Here is a 27,085-nt window from a genome sequence, read left to right on the forward strand (position 1 = left end):
CAATAGAGCTCTATCTGATTTATGCCTGCTGGGAATCCTGTGAGGAGAGGTAAATGGAACACATGAGCTCTCTGGTGCCAAGATGCCAAGTGCACGATATGGATGGATATGGATGGAGGAGAACAGATCACTCTGTATACAGAACAGCTCTGGCTGCTCAGCTCAAGTGTGCTGCCATGTCATAAACTGACAGGCTATGGCCAGGGATTGAGATGTGCCAGATGAGATCTCCCTGCTGCTGGCAGAATGCTGAGCATTGCAGGTCTGTGAGTGTCTGCAAGAGGCATATCATTCGGTTAGCTTCCAACCTGACCACCATAACACCAAGCAGATATGCTCATTTTCTGAGGTATGAAAAGCTGAAGAGGTCTGCAGGGGGAAGTAGGAAACAGGCCTCTTATAACCTAGACTTGTTAGTCTCTTACTGTCAGGGTTAATTTCAAAGGGAGATTTTCATGTCTTACTGTGCCAAGCTTCAGGTTTTTTTTATTTTGATGCTCACCTCTTGCTCTGTAGGGTTATAGGTTTTTTCTTTCCTTCCATTTTTTTCTCAGCTTTATGGGGGGGTTTTGTTCCCATGCTTTCAATGTTTCAGGTTCATGGGTTTTTTCCTTCAAATATTTAGTTTCTCTCAAATTTTCCAGTTTCTCATGATTTTCAGTCCATTTCTTTAGATTGTGCTTTTTTCCACTTTCTAAAGTTTTTTAATTTTCTTAAAGATTTTTATGTTTTTAAGTTTTGTTTATTTCATATTTTTAACAAATGTGTGTTTTTTCCTGGTATTTCCTCTTGGCATTTTTAGCATTCGTCTTTTGTCATCTTTTTCTGGGTTTAATCCCCAACATCACCACCTTTTTGTGCTTATGGTTATTCCTTCTCTCTTTCATCCCCTCTGATGTTTTTCCCCTTCCAGAAAAGGCAGAAGATCTTTTGTCTCTTCCGTGCAGTCCTAAACATCCTCACTCTTTTAAAACTGGAGTGAAAAGCTGACTGAAATTTTTCTTTAAATAAGCTCAATAATAGATCCATTTCTGAAGCCTGTGAAATAAGAAACAAATTAAAATTAATACTGAAAATTTGGCTTTATACTTTTCAACCAGCTCTAGTCATGACAAGGTGCTAAGGTCTGGGGGAATAGTTCTACTCTGGAAAATGAAGCTCATGGAGCCTCCATCTTTCAGTCAAGGCAGGTGTTGGCACTAAGGCCTTTAACAAGTCTTGAGGACCATTCAATCTGGAGATCAAATACACACCGTAGCCTTTCTGGTAGGGCTGTGTGAGCCTTCGGACAGAACTTCGGATCTGGAGAAGCTTCAGACACTTTGGGGCCTGAAGCACCATGTCCGGGTTGAAGCGCTGGCCTTGTTAGGCTTCCCAAAGTGGTTCAGAGTCGCCTCAGAGATCCGGCCATAGGGTATAATGGGGAAACAATAAAATATCTATAAGTTTGTTGTTTTTGTCTGATTTCGATTAAATTTTCAGGGATTGTAGACTCTGCAGAGGCCACAAAGCCTGCCAAGTTTGAAGAAGATCGGTGTAGGGGTTTGGGGGGGAACTGCACTCCAAATTCTTGAAAGCCAAACTCCTGTCACATCTATGTGTTATAACACAGGGGGGTCAAAACTGCAGTGCTGGTAGCTCTTTCTGAGGCCACAAAGCCTGCCAAATTTCAAGAATATCGGTGCAGGGGTTTGGGGGGAACTACCCCTCAAGCTGTGGACAAGCAAAACTCATGCCATGGGTGACACTGTGTGTTAAGGCGCAGCGGGGTGACAGCTGCAGGGATAGTAGCCCCTGCTGTGGCCACGATGCCTGCCAGCTGTCACAGAGATCTGTGCAGGGGTGTTCTGGGGCCCTGCACCTCTAGCTGGTAACAGGCAAAACTTAGCACCTACAAAACCAAGCTAAGGAGAGGAAAGAATCAATACAGACAATCAACTACCCCAAGACAGAAAGAGTCAGTCCCACAAGCACCCATGGCACGAGTTTTGTCTGTCAGCAGCTAGGGGTGCAGATGCTTAAGAGCTAATAAACTTTTGTAGGGGAGCTCTGTAATAGTGCTTATAATATCATCAAATTCAACATTCTTGTAGTTAAGAAATGCCTACAGCTAACCTCAATGCTTTCTAAAGACACCATATTAGTGGCTCAGGGAAAGCCTATACTGCTTTTAAACACAAAGGACACCAAGCAGTCTAGTTTAAACCACTCATAGTTTAATAGCATAGTTAAGGGGACTATAAGAGGCGTTGTTCCAAAAATGAAAGGTGTGCCCAAAGGAAGGACGTGGGAAAGCACAAAAAGGCCAGTCCAAATAGAATTTGAAAAGCATCTTGAGAAAGCCACTATAGGTAATAATAAGATTCTTTTAAAAATACAACAAAAGCACGAATCCAAGCAGAGTCAGTGATTTAAGCTGGGGCTATAAGTACAACCAGATTTAGCTGATCCAGTGTTTCCTGACTGAATATTTCCCTTTTTGTAGCCAAGTGTTGGTTTGTCAAAAGTGAAACTTTTTCCAACAGAATGAATGTGTTGATGACATTTCTCTTACAAAAACCCACTGAAACAGCATAAAAATGAAATCAACCCATTCTGTACCCACATTTTTTAAGGGGTTGCTTCATGATTTTCATTTTGCAACTCTTTTTCCTTTTAAAATCAATTTGATTTCATACATAAATGATGATATACAATCTAAAATCCAAAAAATTGAAAGTATAAACAAAACTGAACTTAGACTAAAGACCTTGATGCTCCTGCATTTTTTTAATTCCTGATTTTTTTGAAATTCTGCTTTTATAAGAAACAAGATTGACTGCAGTCTTTCCCTGCGGGGATTGCTTACGTAGGCAACACAGGAAGCTGACGTATATGTTTGGCTAGTCTGTGGTTTTAGTATTATAGCTGTAATGCCAACTCTCATGAAACAATCACAAGACTCCTGACTTCCAAATCAAACGAACTCTAACTCATGATCTCGGGATACAACCCTCAAATCTCAGGTGTTTTTCTTCTGGTGCGTGTCGAGAGCACCCAGCTGGTAAGTCTGTGGATGGTAAGGGGCTAGGGAGAGAGAGAAGGGGCTCGGGGGTGCAGATTGAGACCCCCATGGTGAAGGAGTAGGGCAGTGGCTGGGATGAATGGGGCCCCAGGACCAGGACAGGTTTTGTGACAGAGCTGCCAGTACTGCATCCAGAGTGTGGTGGTGGGGTTGTGGCTCCCCACCATAGTGTGCATCCCCAAGAGAAGCATGGGGGACATGTGCCCCCCGGATTTGTGTGCAGGACAGAGGCAGGCAGCCTCTCTGTGCCTTGCTGCCTTTGCCCTGGGAGCTGCATGATGCCAATGTGCCTCTTGCCACCCACTGGACGGCCCCAGGTGCCACATTCTGGCCACACTGCACATCTCCTGCCCACCTGGTGGGCAGCAGGAGGCACAATGGCATCATGCAGCTCCCTGGTAAAAGGCAATGCTGAGCAGGGTGCAGACAGCCCCCACCAACAGTGGTAAGCCCTGCCCCTGCCCCTTCCTCTCCACTTACCTGCTGGATGCTGTCTTGTGTATGTGTGTGTTTGCCCCTTACTTCCAAGCCATAGACCCCCTCAGCCCTGCTGCTGCCCCTCACTCCTGCCAGGGTATGGAGGGACCCCCCCAAGGTTCCACCCCCACCCACACCCCCACTCACAGCCCCTCACATCTCCACAGATAATGCCCCCCCCACCACACACACACACTTCAAAAATAGCATCACATGATTTACATTCCAAATCTCTTGATTTTTAAGTTTGTCTCATGATTTTGGACATGGTGGGGTTGGCAGTACTACTGCTATACAGCTTCCAGCATATTCACAGGAGTGCTTTGCATTGTATTTTATTTTGATTTTTTACTTGTTGTGTTGTTTCTGGGATTTATTTCCAATTTCCACCCAACTTTCTGGGGTTTTCTCATTTTTGCTACCATGGTTTTGTTTTTGTTCAATTTTCTGGATTTTTATTCTTTTTCAATGTTCGGGTTTTCATTTTTTCCAGCTCTTTCAGGTGTTCATTTTTTCCCCAGATTGTAGGTTATTCTTTGTTTCAAATGTCCAAGACTTGCATTTCCTTCCTTATTTCTCATGTAGTTTCTGGCTGAATACTTTTCCTCATGTTTTTGATTATGTACATTGTGGTTTACTTTCAGCTCTCTCGTTTTCCTTCTTTTATTTTTATCTAGATTTTCTCTAGTTCTAAAACGAGGGGAAAAAAACCCACAATTTTATTTTTTTCACCAGCATTCAGAAGCCAGAGGGGAATCTCTTGCTTGGAAATCTTGTTCAAGCCAAAAGTCCACAATGACTTAAACCCTGAAAATTAAAATAACTTCATAAACAGAATGGGGTGTAGGGTAGGGTTACCATACGTCCAAGTTTTACTGGACATGCCCTCTTTTTGGGCCCTCCCATCCCTGTCCAGTCGGTTTCTAAAAATAGCAGCTAATGTCCGGGATTTTACTCTGTTTCTGCTTTCCCAGTGCTTCCTGGCTTGCTTTAACAAGGAGCTGCTTGGACTCAGCAAAGCGGGGAGAGGTAGGGGAGGTGCTTGTCCCTCCAGTGGGGGAAAGGGGTGGGGGGGATCTTCATGGGCAGCAGAGAGCTTCATGGGCAGCAGTGCTGGGGGGTAGGAGGCTGTGGGTTGGGAGTGAGGGGCACTGGCAGGGCTGGGGGGGCAGGTTGGGAGTGAGGAGAACCAGTGGGGTTGCAGGGGGGCAGTGTGGGGTAGTCAACAGGGACAGAGGGAGGGGGCTGTGGATTGGGAGTGAGGGGAAGCAGGAGGGCTGGGGGAGCTGTGGCTTGGGAGTGAGGAGCAGGGGTAAGACACAGACATATCACTGCCCCCCACAATCACATACCCCTCCCCTCCTCCCCCCCTGCCACAGGTGTCCTCTTTTTTGAAACTGGAAATATGGTAACCTTAGTGTAGGGAAGAAATATATCATTACTGTTTTGCCCCCAGCTGTAACTATCATGAGGTGCCAGCATGGTGGGCAGCTGATCCCCACAGAGCCCCATCCATAGAAGCTACCTCAGGATTTGGGGGTGTATCCACCTCCCTAGCACCAGGGGCTGCACTCTGAGTCCAGATCCTCAAAGGGCCTGGATCCTCAAAACCCAGACTGAGAAGGACCCTTTTTAGGGCTGAGCCTAAACCCAATGTGGGGATGTTAGCCTCCCACACAGAGCAAGGCCATGAGACTATCGTGCTCTCGCCTTCCTGCCCAACTGTGGGTATGTGGAGTGGAGTGCCTCCATGTCAAGCCAAGGAGCATGAGCAGCAATGAGGGAGACAGGCAGACATTGGCTGTGCTGGTGTCTCTCAGTAAAGCAGAAAGACCTCCCCTTCCACCACTCCAGCCTTGAGCCTTGTCTCCACAAAGTCACTCTAGGGGCAAAACTGTGGTTGCAGTCATGACACAGAGAAAGTCCAGCTGTGGCATGAGGAGAAATGAATGTCTGTCTGTCTGCCTGTGAGTTTTGTCACTCCATAGTTGTTCTTCCACCCATGCCCAATATATACCTTGCTCCCTGCATCCCCATGCATCATCTATCCATCCATCCCTATACAGCATCTCTCTCTCTCTCTTTATCCCTGTACACCTTATGTCACTCCACACATTTGCCCATCTATCCTCACCTCCCCTCCATCCATCCATCCATCCATCCATCCATCCATCCATCCATCCATCTGCTTTTCCCATAAACCTTACCATAAACTTCCTCAATTCATCCCTTCCTGTACATGTGTATTTATCCATCTCCATGCAATGTCCATCCATCCATCTATCCATCCTCAGATAACCTCTCTCTCTTTTCTTCCCTCCTCCCCCATGCCCATATACTCTCTATCCCTTCATCTTCACACAGAAGCCCTCTGGGGAAGGTACACCTGAGAGAGAGGCCAAGAGTCCAGCCAGTGTCTCTCATCAGAGTCTCCATGTGGCCTGGCTGACAGCTCAGAGGCAAAAGCTGCTTTGTGGTTTTCTGTAACTACAGCTTCTTTCTGTTCCCAAACCCCCACTCCCCCGCCCAAGTTTTTGCAGTTTCCTGACTCCTGTGTAACATGCTCAAGTTTGTATATATAAGTCAGCTCTCTTGTGGAAAACAGGCACAACATCTCTCACCTCTATAGGAGCTGCAGAGCTGGTGAGTGCTTGATCAGGTGCCCCCACCACACTGACCCTAGGCAATGGGCTCTACAGGGCACCAGCACCTGCTCCCTTTCTCCTACCCTTCTTCCTCCTGCAGTGCCTGAGAGGCCCTGATCTGAGCTGCCTCCAAGCTGAGATTGGCCCAAACCATCTCCCACTGTTTATGGAGAGGGGAGGGACAGCCTCACATAGGAGCAAGGAGGGGGAAGGCACTTCTCCCCTGTCCTGTTCCAGGAGTAGGGTGGGAAAGCAGATGGCCTGGAGGGTGCTCACAGCCAAGTGCTCCAAAGCAACTGGAGGTGTTGGTGTTCATGAGTGCCAGGGCCTGGGGGAGCACACCCTGTGTACCCCAAACTCTGTCTATTTGGTAAAAGGAGGTTGATGGGACATGGGGAGCTGTTTGGGAGTTGTGTGGGGCCATTTCAGGCCTTGAGTAGGTCCCCAAAGTAGGGCAGGGATCCCCCTCATGTGGAGGAAGGTCTTTAATGTAGGTTGGACATATGCCACCCAGGAGGAGTGTGGCAGGGCACTGGGGGTGCCCGCCTTAAGAGGTTAGGCAGCCTGCAAATCCAACAGCAGGTGCGAGCCAGGGCTGCTTGGGAGTCAGCTGACTCCAGGGAGCTAGCAGGTGAGGCTAAACCTGACAGAGACAGTCACCTGACTCAGGATGAAGACTGGGCTTGGACTGTGTATAAGCCCAGTCCCTGAGAGAAGCCCGGCAGTAACATCTCGGAGCCTGCTGAGAGAACATGGTTTCAGCAGGAAGGCTGCAGCTCCAAAAGGTCAACAGGGACTGCAACAGGTGAAGCAGTCTGGAGGTTTGGGTAGGAATTAAGGGTCTGTAGGATGTTCTTAGGGACCCAGACTGGGGCTCAGGTGAGCCCAGAGGGTGAAGCTCAGTGCAGAAGACCTGTTGAGAGTCCCACAAGACCAGACCCTTGAGTCAGTGTGGGCTAGCAGGCTGTGATTCCAGAGGAATCTTACTGGCCTGGCAATGGGGCCAGGGCCCAGGGAAGGGCCAAAGGCTGGAAGTAGCCACAGTGGGAGACTGCCAGAGCTGGAGAGGGGTCCAGGGTGGGGCAAGAGTCTGGAATAAGCTGTAGGTCAAGGTGGGACCACTCCTGGATAGGAAGGGGTCAGAGAAACCGAGGCTCAGAATGAGGATGGCTGGGATAGGGCCATCAGAAGGAAAAGAGGATCTGAGCCAGTGAGACCAGGGGCTTAGAAAGAGAGAGAGCTGGGGCCAAGGGAGCCCAGAAGGGTGACACTGGTAAGGGGCCAAGGAGTTTGTAACCAGGGTTACTGGACAGGTAAATCATAGCTCTGGGGATGGAGGCCAGGGCCTAAGCTGGTCCTGGGTAAGACCGAAAACTGCATCCTACTGGGGTTTGGGGTCCTGGTGGTGGGACTGCTCCTAGAGAAGCAGCCCCTAGAAAGTGGTCAAACCTCAGGAAAGGACAAGTCTGGCACACCCTAAAACTCTAGCCCCTGCTGCCTTATTGGTCACCCCTTCACAGGGAATGGCTAGGGGAGCTGGAGCAGACCAAGACCAGATGGTCCTGCAAAGCACAAGCAGGACCGGATGGTCCAGAGGCCCAGCCAGGGGCCAGAAAAGACCAGGACCAGAAGGATCCACAGGCTCAGAGTTGGGTCTAGAGACAAAGCAACACAAGAGGGATCCAGTGACCCAACAAGGGCAGGGAAAGAGTGGGACTGGAAGTTTCCTAGCAGCTCAGTGAGTGGCTGGGAATATAGAGGGACCAGTAAGGTCCAGGGGCCCAAAGTTGGGACCAGAGAGTTGGGGAGACTAAAAAGGGGTCAAGAGTAAAACTGAGGGGCTTGGCAGCCCAGAGAAGGGCTGACTGAAGGGACTCAGGAAGGGGCCAAATGAGGGACCAAGGTGTCTGGCAGCCTGCAGGACTGTTGAGCGTTGGGCCAAAGGGTCTGACAGGCCAGAGAGCAGCTGAGTGAGGGACAGAGAGGCCTGGAGACTCGAGTGGGGCTGTGAGAGTGATTGAGGTAATTGAGAGCCCAGAGGAGAGCTGCCATGAGTGTAGGTGTGTGACAAAGAGAATGTCCATGATGATGCCATCTGCGAGATTTGGGGTGTGGCGTAGGGGCAGCATGGAGCTACACAATTAATCCATAAGGCTTTGACCACAGTCATCAGGTGGTCATTAGAAAAATACCAAGTCTGGATGGAGTGTACTAAGGAATACCTCATATCCCATCCTCTGTGAGAGATGTGACCCCATAGCCGCTCGTAGGGCTGGTGCCTGATTCCTTCTTGGAGAAGGTGGCTGAGTACTGGGTCAGGCCAAGTTGCTGTCAGCCAGGTCAGACCAACAGATGGGCACCTCCTAAAGATATACTGGGAAGACTGGGCCTGCCTTAGGCACCTCAGTGGGCCCCTTCCAGCCTGACATAGCTCTGGTGTTGGTGATCCCATGGATCCAAGTGAAATTGGAACTGGGCACTGATTCCAGAATGACCCTGGAGTGACTCTGTATCCCCAGAAACAGCTGTCCCACTCTGTCACCACAGTCTCCTGACCATCTCCTTCCAGATACTCAACTCTCAGGACTTGTGCTCACAGCTGTGATCTCTCTCTTTCTCTCTCCACAGCTCCGTATCCAGCTCATACCAAGGCTGTTCCAGGGACCTGTGTGCTGCAATGCCCAATCAACGCTTTCTCCCTGCCATGGTTCACCAGCCTGTGGGTGCATATACAGGGCCTGTGTGGGTGTGTCTCCTCCTAGCCACACTGGTCTGTGGGAATCAATCCTGGAAGAAGTGTCCAGGTGAGGCATAGAGTCAGGAGAGAACCAGACCTTTCCATAAGACTTCCTAACCCATGACTAGGCAGTGTCTTATGGGTATAGGTTTGCCTCCATAAGATGGAGCATGAACCCAGGACCCTCAGTGCCACCCCTGCCTCTTTCAGGTAAAGGGCAGGCTCCACTTGCTGGGAGCAATAGAAGTTTGTTATCTTCTCTATAAGCCATACCCGCTGCATGAGTGCACATCATGTCATGCCAAAGTGGCCTCTGGATCCCATCTCCTGGCTACTCTCAGAGGTTTGTGACCCTGTGAGTACCTCAGACCTAACAGACTCATGGTTTTAGAGGTCCATGGGGAGAGTGAAATCTCCTTCCAGCAGCTGGAGCTTCTCCCAGCTCCATGTGTAGTTGGCACCAGATCTTCTCCTCTGGGGAAGCCTCATCACAATGAGACATATTTCCTCCAGGGAGTAGGTCCTTGGAGGTTGGAAACCATGGTAGGGTGGCTGTTCAAGCATGAGATGGAGACTGGGCAGTGTTCAGGGGATATATGCAGGAAACATTAGGTGCAGGGGCTGTGTCTGTTGAGCACTCTCCACCCCAGTCAATGCCTGTGTCGCAAGAGGCAGGAAAAGCTGCTGGCTGAATAGAGTCCCTCCTTCAAGCCAGATAGAGCCTAAGAGGCCTCACAAAATTGGGTCTTTACTACACAGACACCTGTAACCTGTGACCTTCCACTTTATAAAGCATAGGCCCACAGCACTAGAAACAGAGGAATGGCCCTTCCCCTGGAGGGTGGGAGAAAACTGTCAGAACTAATAAAGAGAGATGTGAGCCACATCCTCCTGCTTCAGAATTTAAACCCAAATATTTGCCTACAGCCATGGGATAGAAACCAAGAGTCTTGGATTCCACCCCTCCACTTCTGACTCTTAAGGCACTTATCTCTAATTCCCTCCTATGTTTGGAGTCTTGGATCCATCTGTAAACCATCCAATCTGCACTCCTTACTTCCAGTGCTGAGAGGAGTCCTGATTTGCAATGTTATGCTCTACGCATATCCTGGGTCTTTGTTCCTCTGCTCTGCTCCCTTACTAGCCAGTGAGATGGCAATGGATATTTGCTTTCGTTTCCAGGTCCCCCCTTAGTTAATTGCTCCAGGGCTACCAGCTGCTGTGCAAACATAGGAGAGTCCTTGGACATCTGGATCAGCTCATCAATCACCCGCTTTGACTTTTGCAAGTGCAATGCCTCAAGATGTTGGCTGGCCTACACCTTCTCAAAGGTGACTTCAGTGAACTACACAAACGACTTCCAAGGACAGGCGACTGTGAAGCAAGGGACTTTCCATGCCCCAGAAGTCAGCAAAGGGGATGTCGGTTCCTACAGGTTTTTCAATATGGATGACAATACCTGTCTGCTAAAGGTTGACATTGAACTGCCAGGTAAGTTCTTTCTGGGGTTTACTCCCTGTCACTGATCAGTGGTCAGGGTAGGGCTGCAAGTCCACCTGAACATGAAAGATCTACCTCCTGCACAACAAACACAGAACTTTTAATCTGAAATGAAGAGATGCAGGGGGCGGATCCTGTCACTTCCAATCTCACTCCAGCTGGGTATCCCCAACCAAAGGGCAGCCAACACGCCAGAGGGCAGGGAACAGCTGCAAGCAGACCTGGACAGGTTGGACAAGTGGGTAGAAAACAACAAAATGCAGTTCAACAAGGAGAAATGCAAAGTGCTGCACCTAGGGAGGAAAAATGTCCAGTATACCTACAGCCTAGGGAATGACCTGCTGGGTGGCACGGAAGTGGAAAGGGATCTTGGAGTCCTAGTGGACTCCAAGATGAACATGAGTCAGCAGTGTGACGAAGCCATCAGAAAAGCCAATGGCACTTTATCGTGCATCAGCAGATGCATGACGAATAGGTCCAAGGAGGTGATACTTCCCCTCTATCGGGCGCTGGTCAGACCGCAGTTGGAGTACTGCGTGCAATTCTGGGCACCGCATTTTAAGAGGGATGCGGATAACCTGGAGAGGGTCCAGAGAAGGGCCACTCGTATGGTTAAGGGCCTACAGACCAAGCCCTACGAGGAGAGACTAGAGAAACTGGACCTTTTCAGCCTCCGCAAGAGAAGGTTGAGAGGCGACCTTGTGGCTGCCTATAAGTTCATCACGGGGGCACAGAAGGGAATTGGTGAGTTTTTATTCACCAAGGCGCCCCCAGGGGTTACAAGAAATAATGGCCACAAGCTAGCAGAGAGCAGATTTAGATTGGACATTAGGAAGAACTTCTTCACAGTTCGAGTGGCCAAGGTCTGGAACGGGCTCCCAAGGGAGGTGGTGCTCTCCCCTACCCTGGGGGTCTTCAAGAGGAGGTTAGATAAGCATCTAGCTGGGGTCATCTAGACCCAGCACTCTTTTCTGCCTATGCAGGGGGTCAGACTCGATGATCTATTGAGGTCCCTTCTGAACCTAACATCTATGAATCTATGAAACATCATACAGTAGAGCTAGGGAAAATGTTCCCCACAATGTGGGGTGCTGCCCTAGGCACTTCCACATGTCCCCAGCCCTACGTTTCCCCACTCTGAAACAAGGGGATCAAAATCCTCTTGTGGTTTTGTTTCTGAAGCACAAGGATAACAATGTAGATTTTTGATGGAATGTTTCTTGGCTGCTCAAAGCCATGAAGCTGAGGTCTAGGGAATCATCTGTGTCCTACACTGCTTACCTGGACTGGAAGGAGACAGCATTGTGGGTGAAGTCTGTGAGAAGCTCCACCCCTCACCCAAACACTAATGTCATGAGCTTAATTCTTCCACAAGGGACAGCCAGCAGTGAGGGGGTGGGCAGAACACAAGAAGGAGGTATGGCCTACAAAATCCCCACCTCTCTCCTTGTACCCATAGCTGACTATGCTTCATCTCCTGCACCCAGTGTCAAACATGTCCTGGTTCAGGTGGCCTCAGTGAAGCTGGACATGCGGTCACTCTATCATTCATACAGCTGGCCTCGAGTCTCCGCAGTGGGGACTGCTCAACACAGGATTCCCAGTTGTATAGATCAGAGTTTGTACCTGGAAACTTGGAGCAGGGTCCTCCCAATAAAGCTCTGAAGTTCTCTGGCAGGAATGGGTCTGGCTCTTCCATGCAGAGCAACTCTCACCCCCTCTCTCTCTCCACAGGAGCTGCAGTCTGGCCTTCCTGCACAATTCTACTGCTGTTGTTGAGCCTGGTGACTTCAGTTGTTTTCTGACAGGAAATGAAAGGGACCTTGAGCCATCTTGGATGACAAACTCATGGTGCAGGCAAGGCAGGTTTGTCTTTGTACCTTCAACCCAACCTCGTGGCCAAGCCTAGAAGTGTCATTACTACAAATACTGAATCCGTCTTCCTTATACATACAGATCTCCCCTGTGGGTCCATCTGTGACAGTCTGGAGTGCTGTTTTGGAATAGTTCTGTATTTAATATGTGTGTGGGGTGGGTAGAAGGGGTTACAACACTGCTGCCTGAATTATGGTGAGTTTCTTGTATTATCTTATACCCTGGTAAATAATCAGATACTGTTGTCCAGAGCTAGGCGTGGGAATGAAGGTGGGGCAGTCTGGGGAGCGCAAGATCCTCTCCTGCAGCCCCCAGTAGAGAAGGTTAGGCACCTCAAGAGTGCTGATGCAGATGGTGACTCACCAGGGGACATGCCCAGGTAGAAACAGGGTTACCCCACCACTACTACAACGCAGCCTGTGGGTGCCCTGGCACCAGAGGGAGCAGCGCAGCCCCTAGATCACTTTGGCTCCATCCTTGGTGACATGAGGATGGATCTGATCCTCACTGCTTTTCAAACTGGGTTCTGGTTTCAATCTTTACACTAGATTCGCATACAATGGGCTCGCTCTCCTTGCTAAGGCTGATCTTGGTGCCACCTAGAGGCACAGATGAGAATCGCACATGTCCAGACAGTCCAGGGCTCACCCGAAACCGGTGAGCTGCCGGCTCTGTGCTATCATGAACACACTCGGCTTGATCCTGGGTCGGCAAGGCTGGAAATCCATTGTCTCCCACACAGATTCAATGGCACAATCATGGGCTGCTGTGGAGGCATTTACTGAGGGCACTAGGTTGCAGGGATGGAGAGAGAGACATAGGGCCCTTGTTCTGTGCTGCTCTCACAACCAAGCGTAGCAGTAACCAGGTTCTCAGTGGTGGGGACTAGGCTGGGGCACATAGGAGCCCACAGACCCACTGAGGAGATGCGACCTGCTGAGCTGTGCTGTGAGGCGGGAGGAGGAGGTGCCACAAAACTACCCTAGTGCAGACAGAGTTAAGGAGAGACTGTGTACCACAGCAGGGAGGAGGCAGGCAGAAAGCCCAGTGCAACTATGGAGGCTGTAACAGATGCTCTGCTAGACAACTGTAGTGGTGGTAATGCATGCATCTGGCCTTGCTGAATCAGAAGGTTTGAGTGGTTCCAGATGTTTTCCAGCTTGCCAGGAAAAATACAGTAATAACCAGGCATTGTCTCATCTTGGCCATGGCAGAGGCTGCGGAAGGTGTTCTATGTGCCCTCCCCCTCCACAAAGAAGAAAATAAATACTAAAAAAAGGTGAAGGGTGCTTTTGAGGCCCTTCTTTTAGGGAAAAGAGATGTGATATATAAAAAGGCCACATTTAATGTGAGATACCAGGAACAAAGGGGAACAGCTGAATCTTTTATTACTGCAGTTCACACATTTGCTGAGCATTGTGATTATGGAGGTTTGAAAGAAGAACTCGTAAGAGACAGGATTGCTGTAGGCATCATAGATGCCACTTTATCAGCACAACTACAGTTAACACAAGAACACACATTAACAAAAGCCACAACAAAAGGTAAGATGAAAGGAACATTAAAAAAAAAGCATTATGACCTACAGGGTAAAGTAAACTTTAGCAAAGACTAAAACTTCATCAGATAACATTGATATAGTAAAGTGACAAGATCTAAGAAAAGAAGGGACCTAGGCTATAATATAAAAATAGAGCAAAAAACAGGCAAAAACAATCAAGAAACTTTAATGGTGAAAGCAGTGAAAGGTGTGGCATATGTGGCAAAACACCAAAGCTACTGCTGACGACAATGTCCAGCAATATGTACAAGAATGCAGGAGATGCCAAAAGAAACAATATTTTGCAAAGGAGTGAATATTATCCAGGCCAGTGGAAATAATTCCGGAGGAATAAGTGGCATCTGATGACAATGAGCCTATGCTATTAGGAATTATACACTCAATAGAACAGGGGTGTCCAACCTCTGGCCCACAGGCCAAATGTAGTGCACAGAGCCATGGTATGCAGCATGTGTGGCTCTCCACAGGTCAGGAAATTTGGTAGCAGGGGACTGGTAATAATTAATACTGCTACCACTCCCTACTGCCAAATTTGCAAACCCCAAATCCTATACCATTGGTTGGGTCTGGGCCATGCTCCCTCCCCACTACAGGGGTCAGGCATCAAGCTCCCTACCCCTGAGTGGGGCTGGCTTGAAATTGGCCTGCTCCCTTCCTTCTGCCTGGCTGGGTAGTGTCCCACCACAACTACCCCAGGTGGTAGATTGGGACCACAAGCTGGATCTGGCCCATCGACTGGCTAGCCACTGCCCATCCAGTCCACCAGCAAAACAGTTTTAGCACCATTGGAATAGAAGAATCAACACCTTTGTACACTAATGCAGATCTCAATGGTCAAATCATTACATTCAAAATATACACTGAAGCTGCTGTTACTGTAATTCCCACAAAGGAGTATGAGCCATCCTCAGATGGAGGTCTGCAAAGGTCACATAAAATTTTCAGAGGAGCAAATAATACAGAATTAGAAGTATGTGACCAATTTAAGGGGACTTTGGAAAACGGAGGGAAAATTTATCACAATCTATGTGGTACAAGGGTTAACAGTTCCCTTACTGGAATTTCCAGCAATACAAGGACTAAACTAAATAAAGAAACTGGACTCATTTAATAGCCAAATGTAAACCATACAAGAGATGTATCCTCGGATCTTCAAAGGGTTGGAGAAGCTGTCAGGAGAAGATAAATGTAAATTGATGCTATCACCAACTCCATTTGCCTTGACAGCCCCTTGGCACAACATCCTCATTCCTCTGCAATAGAAAGTCAAGGAAGTATTAAAAGGGATGGAAACAATGGGGGTTATTTCCCAAATAAATGAACCCACAGAGCAGTGTGCAGGAATAATTGTAGTACCAAAGATGAATAGAAACATTAGCATTTGTGTGGACCTTACTCAAAAAACCCCCAAAACCTATATACAGAGGAAGACACATGCTTCCTGCAGTAGAACAGACATTGGCTTAGATGTCAGAGGCTAAAATGGTCTCAGAATTGGATGCTACTGCAGGGTATAGGGAAATCCTTCTTGCTAAGGAGTCTAGACTATTAACTACATTCATTATCTGGTTTGGGAGATATTGTTTCAACTGCTTTCTTCTGGCATATCATCAGCACTAGAGCATTTCCAGTAACGAACCTTGCAGATTGTGACAGGGTTGCCATGCAAACCATGCGTTGGGGATGGAGGAGAATAAAACAGTGCTGTTGTACACCATGTCCTGGGATGGCTAGACAACGGCAGGGCTTTGAGAAGCTGCTGGTTTCCTGAGGAAGCCAAGTGTTTAGTTCTCTTACAATGTACAGGGAGACAGCAGATTTTGCAGCCATGAGATCCCCTGGGGCCAAAGGCTTGGAAAGGATGGAAGGAAAAAAGAGTTGATCATTGATGGGGGACAAGTGCTTCGTAGGAAATCCTTCTGGCTTCAGAGTGGATGAGTGCTCTGTTGACAAGGCTGAGCTTGCAGAAGGGAGGTCAGGTCATCACTGGGTGACTCACACTCCTGTTAGCTGAGTGGGTGAGGAGATGGGGAGGGTGCGGGACTGGTGGATAGACTGGATGTTGTGGCATGGATAGAAAGACTTGTGCGGGGGGGGGGTCTGAACACCAGGGATCCTGGTTTACTTTGATTTTTAAAAAATCCCCAATTTTTGGTTTTAAAAAAGTAACATAAAATCCACATTTTTCCATGATTAAAATGAAACATCCCTAATATATATATCTATATCTATATCTATCTATATATGAAATAGGAAAAGCTAAATCAGTCCTAGGGCTAATCAACTAAATGAAATTGAAACAGCAAACAGGTCAACTGCATTTACCTTATTTGGTCTATTTTTTTCCTGCCCATTGCATAGTCCCTTTCCACAGAGAGATGAAGATCCCATGATATGGTATGTAAGAGTCCATATTAGGATTATTATATATAAGTCTGTCTAGGAGCCAGAACTTCTCTTGCATTAGAAATGCCAGACATTTGAATTGGTTTTGATTCCCAAAGGGCACAAACATCAATGTTTGAAATTTCCCACAACATGAAAAAATCAGAATAAAAAAAATATTTTGGCTAATGGAATCATTTTGTTTTTAGATAAAATGGTGTTTCAGTTCCAATCTTTTCATTCCTTGCTGTTACTCATCATTATATAAAATAGGTCCATGTCCAAATGAAAAATAGTTTTGAAATTGAAAATTGAAACCATCTTTCCCAAAGAGGTTGAGATAGAAGTGTTTGACTTTCTCAAATGTTTCTCTGCTATTTCCATAGAATTTTGTCCCGTGGGACCTATTTCTGTAGAAATGCTTCAAATTGCCTAAATTTAATCATATAACCAAAAAATCTTGTGTCACAAGACACCGGATGAAATCAGGATTCCCTTTTCTTTGTCAAGTACCAACCAAGGGCTGACAGTGCCTGTGGTTTGTGGTTATGTCCAAAGCTGGCATGTGATTTCCCCGCTCTTCTACACTGACGGGTTCAGTCCCCACAGTGTCACCTGATGCACATCACGAGCCTGACTGAGTCACCCTGTTCCTAGTCCCAGCCCCAGACTCGGGGGCTAAAACAACTTCTCAGCAAAAGAATCATAGAATCATAGCAAATTAGGGTTGGAAGGGACCTAAGGAGGTCACCTAGTCTAACGCCTGCTCAAAGTAAGACCACCCCCAACTAGATCATCCCAGCCAGGGCTTTATCTGGCTGAGCCTTAAAAACCTCCAGGGATGGAGTTTCCATCACCTCTCTGGGTAACCCATTCCAGTGCTTCGCCACCCTCCTAGTAAGAACATTTTTCCTAATATCCAACCTAAACTTACCTTGCTGCAACTTAAGACCTTTGCTCCTTCTTGTATTATCTGCCACCACTAAGAACAGTCCAGCTCCATCCTCTTTGGAACCACCCTTCAGATAGTTCAAATCCCTCCTCAAATCTTGCTGCTATCAAATCCCTCCTCAAATCTTGTCTTCTGTAGACTAAATAAGCCCAATTTCCTCAGCCTCTGCTTAGAATTTGTGTGCCCTAGCCCCCTCACCATTTTTGTTGCCCTCTGCTGGACTCTCTCCAACTTGTCCACATCCTTTCTGCAGTAGGGGTAGTAGGGGAAGGCAAAACTGGACACAGTACCCCAGATGTGGCCTCACTAGTGCAGAATAGAGGGGAAGAATTATTTCCCTTGATCTGGTGGCAAGGCTCCTACTAATGCAGCCCAGTATGCTGTTAGCTTGCTTGGCAACAAGGGCAGGCTGTTGGCTCATATCCAGCTTATTGTCCACTGTAACTCTAAAGTCCTTTTCTGCAGAGCTGTTTGTTAGCCAGTTGGTCCCCAGCCTATACTGCTTCATGGGATTGTTTTGTCCTAAGTGCAGAACTTTGCACTTGGCTTTGCTGAATCGCATAAGATTTGTTTTGGCCCAATCCTCCAATTTTTCTAGGTTGCTCTGGCTATAGCTATATAAGACACTTTACTGCACAGTAGAATATTCTACTGCACAGTAAAGTATCACTGTCTACATATGTGCACCATTTACTGTGCAGTCAATTAGTCTACTGTACAGTTAGTTACTACCTGTAAATACAGATAGCTTTTTGCCCCGCCCTGTCCCAGTGCATATCACCTTCCAGCTCCCCACATGAGATGGGAACTGAGCAGCGCCAGGACTGTGGGGAGCTGGGAGCTGGCTGGGAGCTGTTCCACTTCTGAGGCAGGTCCCAGCCAGTCACTGGCTGGGTGGGAATCTCCCCAAGCAGCTGAGGGCTGACAAGGAGCTGTCTCACTTCTGGAGCAGCTCCAAATAAGTCTCCAGATCCTCAGAGATTTCCTCACCAAGCTGGGCACTGGCTGGGAGCTGCCCCAACAGTGGAACAGCTCCCGCCCCGCCCCCACACAGCTTATCCCCATGTGCATGGGTCTGGGAGAGCTCTGCAGTGGCAGCTGTCTCCAGACCCATGTACATGAGGACTCCTGTGTATGGGCAAGAAGACAGCTGCCACTCAGCCAGGAGAGCTCTCCTAGGCCTACGCACATCAGAACTGTCCCATGTTCCCTGATAGCTCCTGGGCTAGCAACCTGGGGGAACCTGGAGCTTTCCCTATCTGCTTCAGGGGGCCAGAGCAGGGCAGAAGCAGCACTGTACTGGGCTGCTCCTATTTGGAGCATATTTTCTTCCAACAGAGAACACATGTAGATGAGCTTCCATGGAAGGCTTACTGCACAGTAAGACTTTATAGCATTAATAGCACATGTAGACATGCCCTCCAAATCCTAGCCCTATCCTCCAGCATATCTACTACTCCCCACAGCTTGGTGTCATCCACAAACTTGCTGATCCATCCCATCTTCCAGGTCATTAATGAAGGCATTGAACAAAATCAACCCCAGGACCAACCCACATGGCACTCCGCTTGATGCCAGCTGCTAACTAGACAGCCATTGATCACTATCCATTGAGCCCAAAGATCCAGCCAGTTTTCTATCCACCTTACAATCCATTCATCCAACCAACCCATGCTTCCTCACTTTGCTTGCAAGAATGCTGTGGGAGACTATATCAAAAGGCTTGCTAAAGTTAAGGTATATCATGTCCACTGCTTTCTCTGGATCCACAGAGCCAGTCATCTCATCATAGAAGCAATCAGTTTGGTAAGGCACGACTTGCCATTGGCAAATCTGTACTGACTGTTAACTGTCTTCTCCTGTAAGTGCTTATAAATGGATTACTTGAGGACCTGCTCCATGTTTTAAAAGACTGCAAGATCTGGTCTAAACCAACCCATCATCTATATCACCCTCCTCCTCCACCAAGAGCTGCCCAAGGGCTAGAGAAAGGATGTGGGGGCACATCCTACCCCCAGTTCTACAGGGACAACACTGCAATGTGCCACAGTTTGGAGTCAGGGAGGCCTGTGGGGTACAGCTTCATTAGAGTTGCGGCAAAGGAGGTTTCACTTCTTCTCCTTCATTGATACACTTAACAGCAGCCTAATTACAACAATCATTAGCACTTTGTTTCCTTACAGGAGTCTGGGACTTCTGCTCAGGAAAGCTATAGTTCAATTGCACATCAACGCTCTAGCTGGTTACATGAGTAACTAAATATCTCTGTCAGGATCAAGATTGTGGCAGGCTGTGAATGCGGACCTTTTCTGGTCTGTTAACAGCCCAGGTGTCAGCACTGTGGGGTGGAGGCTCTTTAGGGATAATTTTCCAGATCTTGGTACCACATCAAAACTAGAGCTGACTGCAAAATATAAAACTTTATTTCATCCCAAGTTTTCTCTTTGCCTCCACTTCACAGGTGTCATAGTGAGCCTATTATGGTGTTCATTTTTCATTAATATTTTTATCAACTTTTCTCTCTTTTTCTTAATGTGGATCCTGGAAATATCAGGAAGAAGAATTGTGATATTTCAGCCTGTTTGAAATAAAAAGAAGGAAGAAGCTATAAAGACAAGAAGGAAAGAGGGCAGCAACAAAAAGGAAAACATCAAAATAAAAGCCAGGGAAAAGAAGATGATGAAAGGTGTAAATGCCAATAACGTTCACTAAAACATATACCCAAAAACTGAGAATAAAATAACAACAAAAACAAAAATAGAGGGGAAAATCCAAAAACTTTAGTCCAGAAAAAATAATGTCAAAGCTGAAATACTGGAAAATGTGAAAAATTAAAATGAAAACTTGAGGAAATTAAATATAAAAGCTTGATGAAAAAGCAAAAACCTAGAAAAGAAGTTAAAAAGAGGTGGCAGCTGGGGGGCAGGGAGACAACTCTGTCATACCAACATTGAAAAATGGAACAAATGTCCAAACCCAACCATATGAAGAAAGAAAGAAATCTACTTTGAAAAGATTCAAGAGTGTCACTATGAAACTGAAACTATGACCGGATTACAAAATTCTGCCTGAGAAATAAGAGATATTACTTGTGTAATAGTAGTCAAGCTCTATGAATACCAAATTGCTCACCGGATATTACTGTATTTTGACATGTATTTACATTTCAAAATAGACTTGAACTTCCCCAGGGGGCAGGTTTCTGAGAAAATATTCACTATAATTCCATCAAAACATTGACCAGTGTTTTTGATTCCAACTTTTGAAATGTTGTCAAATGCATCATAAGTTATAATTATAGCATACATTTCTCAATACATAGGTACATACATATTAATTATGACAAATATGATGCAATATACATGATGTGATGTAATATATATAATTAATATATAAAATATATTCATATACTATTCTATATACATTATATTATCATAGTATTATATATTTCAAAATTGCTTTATATAATTGTTTCTATAATTTAACTCTATCATTTTTATGATTTATCATAACTAATAGAATAATTATAATCATGTGTGGGGCAGTAAATCTGCATATTGTATAAATATAAGCATAATGTGTACACATTGTAAAAATCTGGTATTGATTCAGAATGGAAAATCAAAATATTTGATTCTGAAAATGTCAAAACAAAATGTTTCAACCTTGCAAAAATAACTGCTTACATTTGATTGTCTTAACCAAGTTTTCAGTGTTGATTGTATGGGATTTTGTCAAGAGACACATTTCTGTGGAAATTATTCGGCTAGGCCAAACGGCAATTTTTGATCAAAAGCATGTTGTGGCACAAGATTTTTGACCAGCTCTATAATGGTATGTGAAGGAGTGAGACAAAACTCACAGCATGGAGAGCCGGCAGGGCTGCAGCTGGAGACCGGAAGGGAAGGAAAATACCCACCCCACCTCCAGAGCATTATCTCACTCAGGCTTAGAGGAGGGAGGCTGCCCAAAGGTATTTCTGGCCCCAGAGAGGGGCAGAGAGGGGTCAGTTCCCTGCAGGTCGCAAGGAGAGAGGACCAGGTGAGTGTCCAGCAGGCAAGGGCTACAGAAGGGAACAAGGGGGGAGTGACCCTAAGCAGAAGGCAGGCAGAGGCCCGCACACACATGGCTGGTGATAATCTCTGGAGCGGAACTGCAGTTGAGGATCCAGAGCGACGGAGTCTACAACAGTCACAGGTAGAGCTGTCCTGCACATGGGGGAGACCCCAAGGAGATTGTGAATGCTCTTAGGGGTGCAGGGCAAGCTGGCACATAACAAAGACTGGACTAAGGCATTTTCTTGATCATTGCAATTGGGATTTTGAGAACCTGATCCTGGGTAAAGGGGACATGGACAGAGCCCAACAAGGGTTTTTTTTTTTGCCTTTTCTTTTGACATTTGAGCACAGGCTAAGACCAGCCCTGGAAGGGTACATCTAATAGAGACCAAGGGACACCCTGGGGTAGAGGGCCAAACAAGACCACAACAGGCAGCACTGTGACCTGGCTGAAGAATAATTTTGTGAGTACCATCTGGAGAGGCTAGGCTGGGGTAAAGGGGAGGTTTGGAGCCCCACAGGAGAAACAGGGACCAAGACCAGGCAGGATCCCTGTGGGCAGTGCCTCCTGGGAATATATTTCATCAAAGTCGTGGCAGGCAAGAAAACATAAGACCAACTTCCTAGCAGACAAGGTGATCCAAAGCTGAGGTGTCCACCTTGTCGCCGCCTGTAGGCAGATGAGCTAAGGGCAGTGGTAGCAAGCCCCACAACACATACAGCCATCACATGGTACCACAACATGATAATAGCTGAGATCAAGGCCCTTCTCTGCCAGGCTCTGAACAGAGCTCTGGGGAGAATGGATGGGGGAGGACAGATCACTCCCTCCACAAAAGCAAGCTGTCTTCTCAGCCCAAGTGTGCTATATGGCATAGACTGACAGTCTGGGGCCAAGGATTGAGGTTTGCCAGATGAGATCTCCCTGCCACTGGCATGATGCTGAGCATTGCAGGGGGTGTGTGTGTGTGTGTGTGTGTGTGTGTGTGTGTGGGTGTGTGGGGGTGTGGGGGTGTGTGTGTGTGTGTGTGAGGTTAGCTTCCAACCTGACCCCCAACCATAAAACCAAGGAGACATGCTTATTGCCAGAGATGTGAAAAGGTGATGAGATCTGCAAGGGGAAGTGGTTATGAGGCCTCATACGACCTAGACTGGTTACTCTTTTACTTTCAGGGTTAATTTTAAAGAATGGTTTTCATGTCATACTGTACCAAGCTTCATCAGTTTTGATATTGATGTTCTCCTCTTGGTCTGTAGGGTTGTAGGGACTTTCTTTCTTCCCTTCCTTTCTTTTTTCAGCTTTCTGAAATTTCTTCCTCCCCATTTTTTTCAGTGTTTCAGGTTTATGGCGGGGTTTATTTCAGATTTTTAGTTTTTCTATTTTTTTTCCAGTTTCTCAGAATCTTCAGTCCTTTTTTCTTAGGTTTTTCATTTCTTCATGTTTTTAGTTCTTGCTTTTATCCACTTTTCTTTTTTATTAGTTCTCTAATTTTCTTAAACCTTCTATGTTTTTAAGGGCTTTTTGTTACATTTTTGACAACATGTGTTTTTCCTGATATTTCCTCTTGACATTTTTAATATTAAAATTTTTGTCATCTTTTCCTGGGTTTAATCTTGGCATTTTATTGGGCCATTCCTTACCTCACCCCTACTTCACCACCTTTTTGTGCTTATTGCTTTTCCTTCTCTCTTTCATTTCCTCTGATATTTTTTTTCCCTTTGCAGAAACTCTTTTTCTCTTTCCTCACATTCCCAGATATCCTCTCTCTTTTAAGAACTGGAGTGAAAATCTGACTGAAATATTTATTTAAAAGAGCTCAATTATAGCCACATGTCTGAAGCCTGGGATGTAAGAAAAAAAAAAAAATTAAAACTCAAAATTTGGCTTTATATTTTTCACCTAGTTCTAGTCATGATGAGGTGCTAAGTTCTGGGGGAATGGTTCTACTCTGGAAAATGCATCCCATAGGGTGCATCTATATGTCACCCTATGGCAATGTAGGGATGTACTACATCGCCATATGGCATGCTATGATGATGTAGTGATCACAGGGGTCTACATGCGATTGCCAGCTGCATCGCCATAGCATGCTCCCTGGTTACAGTGCTCTACTATGGCAACGTAGTGGCAAAATCTGTGCGCCACATGCACAGCACAGTAACCACCTGCACTGTGCCATGCTTTAGTAATTCCAAAAAGAAGTAAAAAAAGCACAGTGTTGTAGCAAGGTCGCCATATGGCAATGTGTAAATGCACCCACAGAGCCTCCATCAGACAGGCAAGGCAGGTGATGACACTAAGGCCTTTAACAGATTGTAAGAACCATTAAATCTTGATATAAAATACAAACCATAGCCTTTGTGGTAATGTTACTGGTAATAAGTACATTCCACAGCTAACTATATTTAATGTGTTGTTTTGTGATAATCCTGCCCAAATTTCCCAGGATCCCCTGGGACAGGTACGTAAGCGCTAATGAACTTTTGTAGGGGAGTTCTGTAGGGGAGTGCTTATAATCAAAGTCAACATTCTTGTATTCAATAAATGCCTACAGGCAACCTAAATGCTGTTTAAAGACACCATGTTCGTGGCTCAGGGAAAGTCTATACTGCTTTCAAACAAAAAGAACACCAAGCAGTCTAGTTAAAAACATTCATGGTTTAATAACATAGTTAAGGAGGCTATAAGAGGCGTTGTTCAAAGGAGAAAAATGGAAAAAGCAGAAAAAGGCAGGTCCAAATAGAATTTGAGGAGCATCTTGAGAAAGTCACTATAGATAATAAGATTTTTTTTTTTTTTAAGTCAACAAAACTGGGAAGCCAGCCAGATACTCACTTGGGTGGGAGACAGGGTGTTTGAATTAGAGCGGTTCTTGGACAGCTGCCCTAATTAAACCACCTCACCATCACATGTGTTAAGCCCCCACATGTTTTATAATGGCTGTGGGATGCTCCATCTAAAGTGCATTCAACAAGGTTTAGATAAAGTACCCCCGCAGACATTTTGAAGCACGCAGGGGTTTAATACATGTAACAGTGAGGTGAGGCTGGAGTGCTCTAATTAAAACACAGAGCAAATTTGATTAATCTAGTCTGCTCTGACGCATTCTAGTTAGAACACAAATGAGCACATCTACAGGCAGCCAGGGATTTCAGCTGTGGCTAAATGTACAATAAGATGTAGCTAACCCCGTCTTTCCTGATGGAATTTTTTTTTTTTCTGTTTTGGTCGGCAAATGCCATTTTATCAAAGTAAAACTTTTGCAAAAGGAATTATTGTGTTGGTGAAATTTCTCTTGAAAAAAACAACCAAAAAACAAAATGAATATGAAGTCAACCCATTGTATATCCACATTTTTTGAAGGGGTTGTTTCATGATTTTCATTTTGCAACTCTTTCTTTTTTAAATCAATTTGATTTCATACATCTATTATGATGTGTAATGTAAAATTCAAAACTTGAAAATAGAAACAAAATGGAACTTTCTGGGGTTTTCTGGTTTTTGGTTCTGTGTTTTTATTTTTGTTCAACTTTCTGGATTTCGATTATTTTCAAGTTCTGGGGTTTTCATTTTTTCCAGCTCTTTCAGGTATTCATTTTTTTTCTAGATTGTAGATTTGTCTTTGTTTCAAATGTCCAAGTTTTGCATTTCCTTCCTTATTTCTCACTTATTTTCTGGCAAAATACTTTTCTTCATGTTTTTGATTATATTTATATTTGTCATTTACTTTCAATGTTCTTACTTTCTTTTTATTTTTTTTTCTAGATTTTGTCTAGTTCTGAAATTTCAGGGGGAAAAAACAGTTTTTCTTTCACCAGAATTCAAAATGGGGACAGGAATCTCTTTCATGAAAATCCTTTCATGCCAAAAGTCCACAGTGATTTTAACCCTGAAACAGGGTGGGCTGTAGGGAAGAAACAAGCTGTTGCTGTTTTGCCTCCAGCTATAACCATCATGAGGTGCCAGCATGGTGAACAGCTGATCCCCATGGAGCCCCATCCATAGAAGCTACCTTGTATCCATCTCCCTAGCACTAAGGGCTGCACTCTGAGCCCAGATCCTCAAAGGGGATTTGTCCCCCATAACCAAGACTGAGAGGAACCCTCTGCAGAGCTAGGCCTAAACCCAAAGTGGGGTGCCAGCCCCGCACACAGAGCCAGACCTTAAGACTACCATGCGCCCCTCACCCCCTTTCTGCCCAACTGTGGCAGAAGGAGAAGGGTGGGTGAAGAACATTGCTCCCAAGTCAAGCCCAGGAGTATGAACAACAATGACGGAGGAGGAGGAGGACATTGGCTGTGCTGGTGACTCTCAGTAAAGCTGAAAGACCTCCCCTTCCACCATGCCAGCCTTGAGTCAGGTCTCCCCAATGTCACTCTGGGGACAGAAGTTCAGTGGCAGCCATGACATAGAGAAGGGCTGGTTGTGGCATGAGGAGAAATGATTGTCTGTCTTTCTGTCTATCTGTCTGCCTATGATTTATCTCGCTCACTCCATAGCTGTCCTCCTACCCATTCCCCATATACATCTTGCTGTCTGCAACCCCATCTCTTCCTGTACATGTGTATCCATCCATCCCCATGCAACGTCCATCCATCCATCTATCCATCCTCATATACCCTCTCTTTCTTTCCCTTTTCCATCATGCTCATATACCCTCTACCCCTCCATCTTCAGACAGAGGCCATCTGGGGAAGGTACATCTGAGAGAGGGGCCAAAAGTCTAGCCCATGTCTCTTATCAGCCCCTTCATGTGGCCTGGCAGACAGCTCAGAAGTGGAATCTGCCTTGTGGTTTTCTAGAGCTACATCATCTTCATCCCTCCCTCACTCTTTGCCCCGGTTTTTTGCAGTGTCACAGGGCTTTGGCTTTCAGGCCAGTTTTCTCATGACTCTTTCATAACACACTTGAGTTCATACATATAAGTCGGCTCTTTCGTGGAGATCAGGCACATCATCTTTCTTCTCTTCAGACAAGGGTGAGGACACACAACCTCCTGCAGGATCTGCGGAATTGGTGAGTCCTTGATCAGGTGCCCCCACCTCATTGACTCCAGGCAATGGGCTCTATTGGGCACCAGCACACAGCCCCTTCCTCCAGCCCCACTTCCTCCCCCAGTGCCTGAGGGGCCCTAATCTGAGCTGCCGCCAAGCTGAGATTTACTGGCCCCAACCCCACTACTTATGGTGGAGGAAGGAGAGGGACAGGCTCACACAGGAGCAGGGGGAAGGCACTTCTCCCCCTGCCCCATTCCAGGAGTGGGGTGAGAAGGCAGATGGCCTGGGTGGCTCTCAGCCAAGCACTCCATGGCACCTGGGGATGTTGGTGTTCAGGAGTGCAGGACCTAGGGGAGCACACTGTGTATCCCAAACTTTGTCCACTTGGTAATAGGGGTGGAGGGGACCAAAGGAACTGGTTGGTGGGATATGTGGGGCCATCTTGGGGCTGGAGTAGATGTCCAAAGAAGAGCAGGGCCCTCCCTCATCAGGGGAAGTCTTTAGCATAGGTTAGACAAATGCCCATCTGAGCTCAGTTGGACAGGGACAGCCATACCTCATGCCTGGGTTGAATGGAGTGAACTGAGAAACCCCTTGTGTCCCATCCTCCAGGAGTGTTGTGACCCAATAGAGCTGTTGCCTAATTTCTCATTGCAAAGGGTGGCTGAGTACTGGAATGTATGAGGTTGCTTGGGGCCAGGTCAGACATACAGATGGACACCTCCTGAAGACACTCTGGGAAGACTGGGCCCTGCCTTAGGGACCTCAGGGAATCCCTTCCAGCCTGACACAGCACTGGTGCTGATAATCTCATGGATCCAAGTGAAATTGGG

General features: G+C 46.4%; 1 long non-coding RNA gene across 3 annotated transcripts; it reads left to right on the forward strand.

Moving 5' to 3' along the window:
- Positions 1–2,911: 2,911 nt before the first annotated feature.
- Positions 2,912–20,897, forward strand: LOC132250245 (uncharacterized). Of its 3 annotated transcripts, XR_009461901.1 has the most exons (6): positions 2,912–3,043; positions 4,516–4,570; positions 8,815–8,990; positions 10,106–10,414; positions 12,158–12,289; positions 19,755–20,897. It is a non-coding gene; the product is annotated as an uncharacterized LOC132250245 (long non-coding RNA). The 3 variants fall into 3 exon arrangements; XR_009461902.1 differs by lacking the exon at positions 4,516–4,570 and having other exon boundaries at positions 19,751–20,897; XR_009461900.1 differs by lacking the exon at positions 4,516–4,570.
- Positions 20,898–27,085: the final 6,188 nt, after the last annotated feature.

Source organism: Alligator mississippiensis, chromosome 4, assembly GCF_030867095.1.
Source record: "Alligator mississippiensis isolate rAllMis1 chromosome 4, rAllMis1, whole genome shotgun sequence".
Classification (NCBI taxonomy): Eukaryota; Metazoa; Chordata; order Crocodylia; family Alligatoridae; genus Alligator; species Alligator mississippiensis.